Below are 11603 nucleotides of genomic sequence, written 5' to 3'. Positions count from 1 at the left end.
GCCTATTTTACAAGGGATCTTCAGTGGATGTCCTGAAATACTACATGATTTGTCCTTTTTACGCTTAGGTTGTGGTTTCACATCTAGGTTATACATTTAAAAACAGTTCGTTAACGATTTTTATGAAATGGAAAGGTACTTACAGGTAACTTCTAATTCACTGCATCTAACCAACTGCTTTTTCTCATCTGGCAACCAGGAGGACATCTTACAGTTCAGTTTCAATTCACTGTTTACGTTACAAATCACTGTAACTGCCATATTTTTAATACAGAGATTCATTTGTTTTTCTAAGTGTTACCAACATTCTCATTTTTCTGCATTCAACTGTTTTGTGAATGTCAACAGTTTTGTGAATGTCAACTGTTTTATGAATGTATGTGTGTGTGTGTGTGTGTGTGTGTCAGTTGACCCTAAATAACGAAACGTGTGAGATCATCCACATGAGTGCTAAAAGGAACTCGTTAAACTTCGGTTACACGATAAATAAGTCTAATCTGAAAGCCGTAAGTTCAACTAAACACCTAGGTATTACAATTACGAACAATTTAAATTGGAAGGAATACATAGAAAATGTTGTGGGGGAGGTTGCCTTTTTTTGGCAGGACACCTAGAAAATGTAACAGACCTACTAAGGAGACTGCCTACACTACGCTTGTCCGTCCTCTTTTAGAATACTGCTGCGCGGTGTGGGATCCTTACCAGATAGGACTGACGGAGTATATCGAAAAAGTTCAAAGAAAGGCAGCACGTTTTGTATTATCGCGAAATATGGGAGAGAGTGTCACAGAAATGATACAGGATTTGGGCTGGACATCATTAAAAGAAAGGCGTTTTTCGGTGCGACGGAATCTTCTTACGAAATTCCAATCACCAACTTTCTCTTCCGAATGCGAAAAGATTTTGTTGACACCGACCTACATAGGGAGGAACGATCACCAAGATTAAATAAGGAAAATCAGAGCTCTTACAGAAAGATACAGGGGTTCATTCTTTCCACGCGCTATACGAGATTGGAATAATAGAGAACTGCGAAGGTGGTTCGATGAACACTCTGTCAGGCACTTAAATGTGATTTGCAGAGTATCCGTGTAGACGTAGATGTAGATGTAGGTCACACAAATAGCAACTTACAATGGGTACAATAGGGAACTAGTCACCAAATTAAACAATAAAATTAAAAAACAAATACACTCAGTGAACACAGTAGATAAATACTCACAACAAAAACACCACACAAACAGGCACGAACAGTGACAGAAAAATAACGACACAAAGAATACAGGAAAACAAGAAACATGATTCAAGATGGTACACAATGACATACAAGCACAAACTCACACATAAAATAACAAACATTTTCAAAAGACAAGGGATAAACATAGCATTCAAAACAGGCAATTCAATCCAAAGGCACATTCAAAAAATAACAAAAAACATATCTGCTAAAAAGGAGGAATATACCAACTACAGTGCAACACATGTGAAGGAGGGTATATAGGACAATCCTGTAGAACATTTGACACCCGGTACAAAGAACATATCAGAGCATGGAATTATGGAACAGGCCACTCAACTTCTGCAGAACATTTGAGAGAAAATAATCACAAACCTACTACAAGAGAAAATGATATGAAAATAATTAGAATCAATAATGAAAGACATCTCCTAACACTACAGGAAAATTATCATATATTCAAAACAAATGCTGAAAAGAAACTACTAAATGACCAAGTAAATATGACTAACAACTCACTTTTTACACTGATTGATCATATAATAAACAGAAATCCCAGCAAATGATTACACATCTGATTCCTCTCATAAGTATATAGAGGAAAATATAATAATAATAACAATAATAATTATAATTATAATTATTATTATTATTAAGAACAAAGAAATGAATAAAAATAGTAATAAAATAAAATAAATAATTTTTATTTTATTTTATTAAAAAAAGAAATCTTTCTCCATCTCTAATACACACACACACACACACACACACACACACACACACACACACACACACACACACACACATTCACAAAACAGTTGACATTCACAGAACAGTTGAATGCAGTAAACTGGTAACACTGGTAACGTTGGTAACCCTCAGAAAAACAAATGAATCTCTCTATTAAAAAGATGGTGGTTACAGTGATGTGTAACGTAAACAGTGAACTGTAAGTGAACTGTAAGATGTCCTCCTGGGTGCTTGATGAGTAAAAGCAGTTTGCTTAGATGCAGTGAATTAGAATTTCATAAAAAACGTTAACGAACTGTTTTTAAATCTAAAACCCAGAGGTGAAACCATAACCTATGTGTAAACAGGACAAATCATGTAATATTTCAGAACACCCCCTGAAGATGCCTTGTAAAAAGGGCGAACCGCGTCTTAGCGCATACATAAAAGTAAAAATTTCAATGTGCAGCATGCAAAAAAGGATTTTCTTTGAAAGAACTGCAATTTATTTTCTTTTTAATTCTGAGCAAATTTCTAATTGTTAATGTTACTATTTTTCTAATGCATTCTGTCAGAAGTTAAACAACACAGAAACATAGAATAAGTAGTGAGAAAAATAAAAGTTAAAGAATTTTATCACGGATAAATCTGGACTGGTTAGGCAGAGACTTTACTTACCGTCAAAGCATCGATTAGTAGCAATAGGATGTGGCCGCCAGCAGTGCGCCTGTATCCGAGTATGTGTCCTTATAATGCAGTGCTATGAAAATATGCTGTATGGCAAAACAGTGCAGCTCGTCTTAATAGAGTGGCGATGCAGTAAGAGGAGACAAGAACTGTGTTATACTGTATAACGAGGTGTAAATGTGCCACAGGGACGTCACTAAAATACGCGAAGCCCACCGCAACAACGCAGCATTCCAGTTAAGTTCGAACACTTATTGTAAAGTGCAGCTTCTCAATAAATATTTTCTCGTTTATTTCTACATAAATTAATTAAAAGATCACATGATGAGCTCGCTTCCTTTTACTCTACAACTCATAATTATAAAGCAGTGGTGAATTTGCTACTTAAAAGACGTACAATGCAGCTTCACGAAAATATTCAGCCATTGCAATCACTTAGTAGTTGTCAGTATCTGCACAGTATCCTGTACTGTAGTAGCAATGTTCTTACGCATGATCAGTAATACAGAGTGACCACACGTGTACATGGATGTGTTATTATTATTATTATTATTAATTCCCCATTTAGGAGAGCGTTAAAACACATTCAATTTTCATGGCACTTTTTTTGTCTCTGTCTTTTCCCAAAAACCTCTCATATATTCACTGTGTTTCTTCTTCCTCTCTTCTGTCCACTTCTTTCCTGTTTTCTTCTCTTTTGGTGTTTCCTCGAATTTTTGTTTCCTGATTTTTCTCTCAATTTTTCTTTGTCTGTTATTTCTTCTGTGGAGATATTTAGTTTCTTGAGGTCTTTCCTTTGCCCAGTTAGTTTTCTTAATTTTACTCATCACTATGTTAAAAATCTTCTTGATCAGCCTATTTTCGTTCAACCCATAAAAGTGCCCATAGAATATAGCCCTTCTTTTTCTGATGTTGTCTGTAATTGTCTCTGTCTGTTTGTACAGTTCTTTGGTCGGTCTTTTTATTCAGATCCCCTGTCTCTGTACTGTCCCGTAGATTTTTTCAGAATTTTCCACTCTTGCTTTTCCTTTTCCTTGATTTTCGTTCTTCCCCTGATTACTGTCGTTTCTGAGGCATACAAAGGCTTCTGGTAAGATTTGTGTTTTGTGATGTCTTAATTTGGCATTAACGGAAATAATTCTTTTGTTGTCATGGTTCCATGTAAGTCTGTAAGCGTTTTGTAGCTTTGCAACTCTTTCTTCAATAGTTGTCGAGTTTAGTCCTGTTTTCTGTATAATCTCTCCCAGGCGTCCGCCTGCTTATCTGGGTGGTAATGTGTTCGCCTCCCATGTAAGCGGGCCTGGGTTCGATTCCCGGCCGGGTTGGAGATTTTCTCCTCTCGGGGACTGGATGTTGTGCCTCATCATTTCATCCTCGTCACCGGCGCGCGAGTCGCCCAATGTGGCCTCGAATGAAGTAAGACTTGCACTTGGCGGCCGAACTTCCCCGAATAGGGGCCTCCGGCCAACGATGCCATACGCTCATTTCATTTCATTTCCCCCAGGTATTTGAAACTTTCTACTTGTGCTATCTTTCCATACTTTGTTACTAGTGGGTTTCTGTCTGTGGATTTTGTGTCCATGTACTGTATTTTTCATACGAAATTTGTAGTGCTGTTCTGGTTGCGATTTCATGTAGTGTCTCTAGGGCTTCTTTGGCTTCTTTTCTGTTATTTGTTATGATGGTTGTATCATCGGCAAAGGTCAGACATGTTATGTTGATGGTTCTATTTATGTGTGTCCCAGTCCTTACCCCATTGACCCCTTTGTCCCATGTCCTGATTATTTTCTCTAAAACTGCGTTAAATAAAATGGGTGACAGGCCGTCTCCGTTCTCACTCCTGTCTTGTTTTCTAACGGCTCCGAGATCTCTCCCATGAACTTCACTTTGGATTTTGTATTTGTTAATGTTCCCTGGGTTATTTTTCTGGTCTTGTTGTCTACCTTCATTCATTTCTTCCAGTGTATTGAAAAGTGTTTCTCTGTCTATGGAATCGTAGGCCTCCCAGAAATCAACAAATGTTGTTGTGGTGTTTCTGGACTTTCTCGTTGTTAATGTTGTTCTCAGACACCAGATCTGTTGTAAATAGTCTTCGCGGGTTTGCCGCCGGATCAGGTTGTGCAAATTCCACAACATTTTCTCGGAGCAACTGTCCGACATCTTCAGGTGGTTCAGCCTTGCTGGTGGCTAGGTCAGTCGTACCTAGGCACCAGCAAGGCTGAACCACCTGAAGATGTCGGACAGTCGCTTCGAGGAAATATTGTGGAATTTACACAACGTGATCCGGCGGCAAATCCGTGAAGACTATTTACAACATATCTGCCGGGACAGCTTGAAGAGTCACACAAAATCTGTTCACTGCACAATATTCCCTTCCTGAGCCTTGCTTGGTACTCTCCGATATGTGGATCTATCTGAGGTTTCTACACGATATAACAGAGCTTTGGATATAATGTTGTGTGTCACAGGCAGTAACGAAATTCGTCTATAGTTATTAGGGTCTGTTTTGTCATTTCTTGTGGAGGGGGTGTATTAGGGCTGACTTCAATTCTTCTGGCACCTTTTCTGTTTCCCAAATGTTTTTGATTATTCTGTGTATTTTGTGTGTAATATTTTCATGGTCTAATTTCCATATTTCTGCAATCAGCCCATCTTCCCCTGGTGCTCTGTTATTTTCAATAATTTTATTATTTTCACTATTTCTTGGTGTGTTTGGGGTTCGGGATACTGGTTAGGTTCTGGTTTTGTCAACTGTAATCTATGTTTGGCTTCATCGCAGTTCAGTAATGAGTCAAAGTATCGAGCTTATATTTCACAGTTTTCTTCGGATTTGTCTCCAGTGTTCCATCTTGTCTTTTTAAGCATAAGCTTGGAGGTTGATATCCTGCCATATTTTCTCGTAATATTCTATAAAAATTCCGTGTGTCGTTTCTGGTGAAGTCCTCTTCTATCTACTTCAACCTGCCGCTTTAGTAACCTTTATTCTCTGAGGATTATTTTTGACGTGTTTTTCTGTATCCTGTTGAATTCTTCCCATTTTTCTTGTGTTCTATGACTGTTAAATTTTTTCCAGGCTTGTATTATGTCTTCTATGGCTCTGTCGCATGTCATGTTCCACCATAGATGTTTCCTTTTCCTCGGTGGTTGTCACTATTTTATCAGTTCTCTCATTTTTTCTGACAGTTCTGTCCAGTTGTTGCTGTCGATTTTCATAATTTCTTCTATTATTTCTTTTGTTTGGTTTCAGGTACTCTGGATCTGTTCTGAAAGGTCTGTTGGTTCTCTTGATTTGTCTGTTGGGTATATATTTTGCTTTGATTTGGAAAAGATGATGATCAGACTCAAAAACTCCTTTCCTAGTTCTTACTTTCATTATGTTTCTAGCGTATTTCATGGATATTGCTACGTGGTCTCTCTGAAATTCTCCTAGAGCACTGTTAGAGGATTTCCAAGTCATTAGTTTTCTGTGTTGTTTCTGGAATTGCGTTGACATGATTTTCAGCTCAAAGTTCCTGCAGAAATTTATCAAGTTCTCTCCATTTTTGCTCGTTCTCTTGTGGCCTGTGTGTTTCCCTGTCGTGTCTCGGAATTTTCTTTCCTTGCCCAACTGGACATTGAAATCCCCTAGTAACACTTTTATGTGATTCTTGGGGATTTTGCTGGTAAATTCTTCCAGATCTTCCCAGAATGTCTCTATCATCTCTGGGCTCTTCTTGCTATAATTATTTGTGGTTGAATGTGCACTAATTAGTGTATAGGCTTTGTTTCCATATCGTATCGTGAGTGTTGAAATTTTTTCTGATTTTGAGGTGAAATCTATTACAGAGTCCAGTACCGATTTATGTACTAAAAATCCTGTTCCGAAGAGTTTGAGATTACTTCCTGGAATGGTTATGGCTGGTTTCCCCTTAAATATTCTGTAATTTTCCGAATCAAAGTGATTCTCACCTGCGAATCGTGTTTCCTGTATTGCCATAATTTTGATGTTGAATTTATCCATGGTGTTTGTTACTTGTTTCAGTTTACCTGGATTCAGTCGTATGTTTTTGTTGAGTGTACCCATGTAAAATATTCTCTTTGTCTTGAGGGTTTTTGAGATGCTCCGATTCTTCTCTTCATGATGTGACTGATCCCCTGTAATCCAATGATCAGGTCTTACTGACTGGGGCCGAGGGTAGTGGATTCTTTCCCTTTGTTCTGTCGTGATTATTGGTGTTGAGGTTTCGGCGGTGAAATCACGAAGGATCTCACATAATTTAGACTGGAGATTTGAGTTCCAGAAGATTCAATCACAGCCGAGCTCACAGCGCCAACAGACACTGACCAGAATAGCGGTGGCTACCACACAGACGTGTCCGGATTTTGGGGCTTCACCTGTAACCGTAGGTAGAGACCCTCATTGGGTGCCACAATCCGGAGTCAGATGGACCCAGTTTTTTTTTACAATGTGTTACTCCTCCCCCTCCTCCTTCATCAGTTGCGATATGAGACCCCGGGCTTGGGATCAGGAGTGGTGGAGTTATGTTATTATTATTATTATCAGTATTATTATTGTTCACAATGTGATTATATTTTGCCATATCCTCGTGCTTCGTGATAGGGAGTTGTATAAGGGAAGTGTATCAGAACTAATGCCTTCGTTAGCTATCCTTTTGTCACATCAATAAGATTCAGTTTAACTCTTCTTTAAAACTCCGATTTCAAAGTTCCACAAACAAGCAGAACTGTGTTTCCACAGCAATATCGTTGTAAAATGGCGTCGGGTAGTGCTATGCACATGCTGTCGCATCTCTTAATCAAGCAAAATACGAGGGCTATTCGGAAAGTAAGTTCCGCTCGGACACGAAATGGAAACCACAGTGAAAATCCGACGAAGCTTAGCACAGATGTGTTGGGCAGTGTCTGTAGTACGCTGTCTGTCGATCGCGTCACGTCGCTCTTTTCAGTTCTGAGAGCACAGTGAGCGCGTAAAGGTGCCTAGAACAGCGGTGTCTCCCGCCAAATGCGAGGGCCCGGTGAGAAACTTCGCCTGAAGCTATGCAGCCGACATCACATAACTCTCATGAGTTTCCTTCTTCACGACCATTCTCAGTCGCATATTGTAGGGGCAAGTGGGAAGTGTTGGATCTCTCACAATACAGCCCGTAATTGGCTTCTTCTGAGTTTCATGTTTGCTCACATTAAACGCTGGCTATGAAGACAACATTTTCGCACAGACAACGAGCTGTAGAGCAGTGTAGAGAATTGTCGGAAAGCACTGGCGGCTGCGTTCTATGACGAGTGTACTCGAAATTTGGTACAATGCTACGACAAATGTCTATGGCGGAGCGGCGACTATGTAGATAAGTTGTTAGAAGTTTTAGCCGTTACCAATAAAATATTTTTGATGTTCGTAGTGGTTTCCATTTCGTGGCTGATCGGACCTTACTTTCTGAATACCCCTTGTATTTAAATAATAAATCATGACGCCAGCGTTTCTACATTAGTGCGTCCCTATGCTAATTCACTGATTTATTACACAAAAATAAACACAGTTGCCTGTTCTAGCGTTAATATCTTGTCATAAAGAGATAATTTTTTTCTTGCGTGGCTGATAGGAATTTCGCACACCAAAATTTGCGTAAGATCATTCAAAGTCCAAAACTTCATTCGAGATCACGCTGCTAACAGCATACCGTAACTCCATCACGTATACTTTAATTTTATCCATAGTCAGACGGAAGCGAACTTACAATTATGATTTAACAGTGTAAGATAATAATTCTGTTCCACCACGTTTATAATGTCAGTCTATTAAAATCTGAACACGTTACATCTGACGCGTTTCGGTTTGCATCTTCAGACTTAAACCATCACAAGAATCATAACGGTAACGAATAAAAGCACATGTCCGTTCATTTTCGAGGTTTCCTACCTCAATCGGTAAAAACGGGACCCTTATACGAGGGACCTTTGAAAAGTCCGTTGTTGTTGTTGATGTGGTCTTTAGTCCTCAGACTGGTTTGATGCAGCTCTCCATGCTACTCTATCCTGTGCAAGCTTCTTCATCTCCCAGCACCTACTGCAACCTACGTCCTTCTGAATTTGCTTAGTGTATTCATCTCTTGGTCGCCCTCTATCATTTTTACCCTCCACACTGCCCTCCAATGCTAAATTTGTGATCCCTTGATGCCTCAGAACTTGTCCTACCAACCGGTCCCTTCTTCTTGTCAAGTTGTGCAAAAAACTCCTCTTCTCCCCAATCCTATTCAATACCTCCTCATTAGTTATGTGATCTACCCATCTAATCTTCAGCATTCTTCTGTAGCACCACATTTCGAAAGCTTCTATTCTCTTCTTGTCTAAACTATTTATCGTCCATGTTTCACTTCCATAAATGGTTACACTCCATACAAATACTTTCAGAAACGAATACCTGACACTTAAATCTATACTCGATGTTAACAAATTTCTCTTCTTCAGAAACGCTTTTCTTGCCATTGCCAGTCTACATTTTATATCCTCTCTACTTCTACCATCATCAGTTATTTTGCTCCCCAAATAGCAAAACTCCTTTACTACTTTAAGTGTCTCATTTCCTAATCTAATTCCCTCAGCATCACCAGACTTAATTCGACTACATTCCATTATCCTCGTTTTGCTTTTGTTGATGTTCATCTTATATCCTCCTTTCAAGACATTGTCCATTCCGTTCAACTGCTCTTCCAAATCCTTTGCTGTCTCTGACAGAATTACTATGTCATCGGCGAACCTCAAAGTTTTTATTTCTTCTCCATGGATTTTAATACCTATACCGAACTTTTCTTTTGTTTCCTTCACTGCTTGCTCAATACACAGATTGAATAACGTCGGGGAGAGGCTACAACCCTGTCTCACTCCCTTCCCAACCGCTGCTTCCCTTTCGAGTCCCTCGACTCTTATAACTGCCATCTGGTTTCTGTACAAATTGTAAATAGCCTTTCGCTCCCTGTATTTTACCCCTGCCACCTTTAGAATTTGAAAGAGAGTATTCCAGTCAACACTGTCAAAAGCTTTCTCTAAGTCTACAAATGCTAGAAACGTAGGTTTGCCTTTCCTTAATCTTTCTTCTAAGATAAGTCGTAAGGTCAGTATTGCCTCACGTGTGCAGTATTTCTACGGAATCCAAACTGATCTTCCCCGAGGTCGGCTTCTACTAGTTTATCCATTCGTCTGTAAAGAATTCGTGTTAGTATTTTGCAGCTGTGGCTTATGAAACTGATTGTTCGGTAATTTTCACATCTGTCAACATCTGCTTTCTTTGGGATTGCTATTATTATATTCTTCTTGAACTCTGAAGGTATTTCGCCTGTCTCATACATCTTGCTCACGAGATCGTAGAGTTTTGTCAGGACTGGCTCTCCCAAGGCCGTCAGTAGTTCTAATGGAATGTTATCTACTCCCGAGGCCTTGTTTCGACTGAGGTCTTTCAGTGCTCTGTCAAACTCTTCACGCAGTATTGTATCTCCCATTTCGTCTTCATCTATATTCTCCTCCATTTCCAGAATATTGTCCTCAAGTACGTCGCCCTTGTATAGACCCTCTATGTACTCCTTCCACCTTTCTACTTTCCCTTCTTTGCTTAGAACTGGGTTTCCATCTGAGCTCTTGATATTCATACAAGTGGTTCTCTTTTCTCCTAAGATCTCTTTAATTGTCCTGTAGGCAGTATCTATCTTACCCCTAGTGAGATAAGCCTGTACATCCTTACATTTGTCCTCTAGCCATGTCTGCTTAGCCATTTTGCACTTCCTGTCGATCTCATTTTTGAGACGTTTGTGTTTCTTTTTGCCTGCTTCATTTACTGCATTTTTATATTTTCTCCTTTCATCAATTAAATTCAATATTTCTTCTGTTACCCAAGGATTTCTACTAGCCCTCGTCTTTTTACCTACTTGATCCTCTGCTGCCTTCACTACTTCATCCCTTAGAGCTACCCATTCTTCTTCTACTGTATTTCTTTCCCCCATTTGTGACAATTGTTCCCTTATGCTCTCCCTGAAACTCTGTACATCCTCTGGTTCTTTCAGTTTATCCAGGTCCCATCTCCTTGAACTCCCACCTTTTTGCAGTTTCTTCAGTTTTAATCTACAGCTGAGGTGTGTGCAAAAATAAAAACTACTTACATGTTTGGGGTAAACCTCTTTTATTTTTTGACGTAGTCTCCTTTTAGACTCATACGCTTCGTCCAACGCTGCTCTAATTTGTTGATCTCCTCCGAATAATAAGAATTATCCGAGTCTGCAAAATAGCTATTAGTTGCTGCAATCACCTCCTCGTTTGAATAAAATCTTTGTCCCGCCAGCCATTTCTTCAAATTGGGGAACAAATAGTAGTCCGAGGGAGCCAAGTCTGGAGAATAGAGGGGATGTGAAACGAGTTGGAATCCTATTTCCATTAATTTTGCGACCACAACTGCTGAGGTGTGTACTGGTGCATTGTCGTGATGGAAAAGGACTTTTTTTGCGGTCCAATCGCCGGCGTTTTTCTTGCAATTCGGTTTTCAGACGGTCCAATAACGATGAATAATATTCACGTACAATAGTTTTACCCTTTTCCAGATAGTCGATGAGGATTATCCTTTGCGAATCCCAAAAGACAGTCGCCGTAACCTTTCCGGCCGAAGGAATGGTCTTCGCCTTTTTTGGTGCAGATTCTTCCTTGGTAACCCATTGTTTAGATTGTTGTTTGGTCTCAGGAGTTATGTAATGTATCCACGTTTCATCCACAGTGTCGAAACAACGCTTAAAGACCTGCGGATTCTTCCTGAACAGATGCAAACCATCCTTGCAACACTTCACACATTCCATTTTTGGTCAAGCGTGAGCAATCGCGGAACGAATTTTGCGGATAGCTTTCTCATGTACAAATGTTTATGCAAAATATTATGTACCCATTCTTTCGTGATGCCCACAGCACTAGCAATCTCACG

Source organism: Schistocerca cancellata, chromosome 7 (genome assembly GCF_023864275.1).
Source record: "Schistocerca cancellata isolate TAMUIC-IGC-003103 chromosome 7, iqSchCanc2.1, whole genome shotgun sequence".
Lineage (NCBI taxonomy): Eukaryota > Metazoa > Arthropoda > Insecta > Orthoptera > Acrididae > Schistocerca > Schistocerca cancellata.
Note: the sequence above shows the minus strand (reverse complement) of the source record.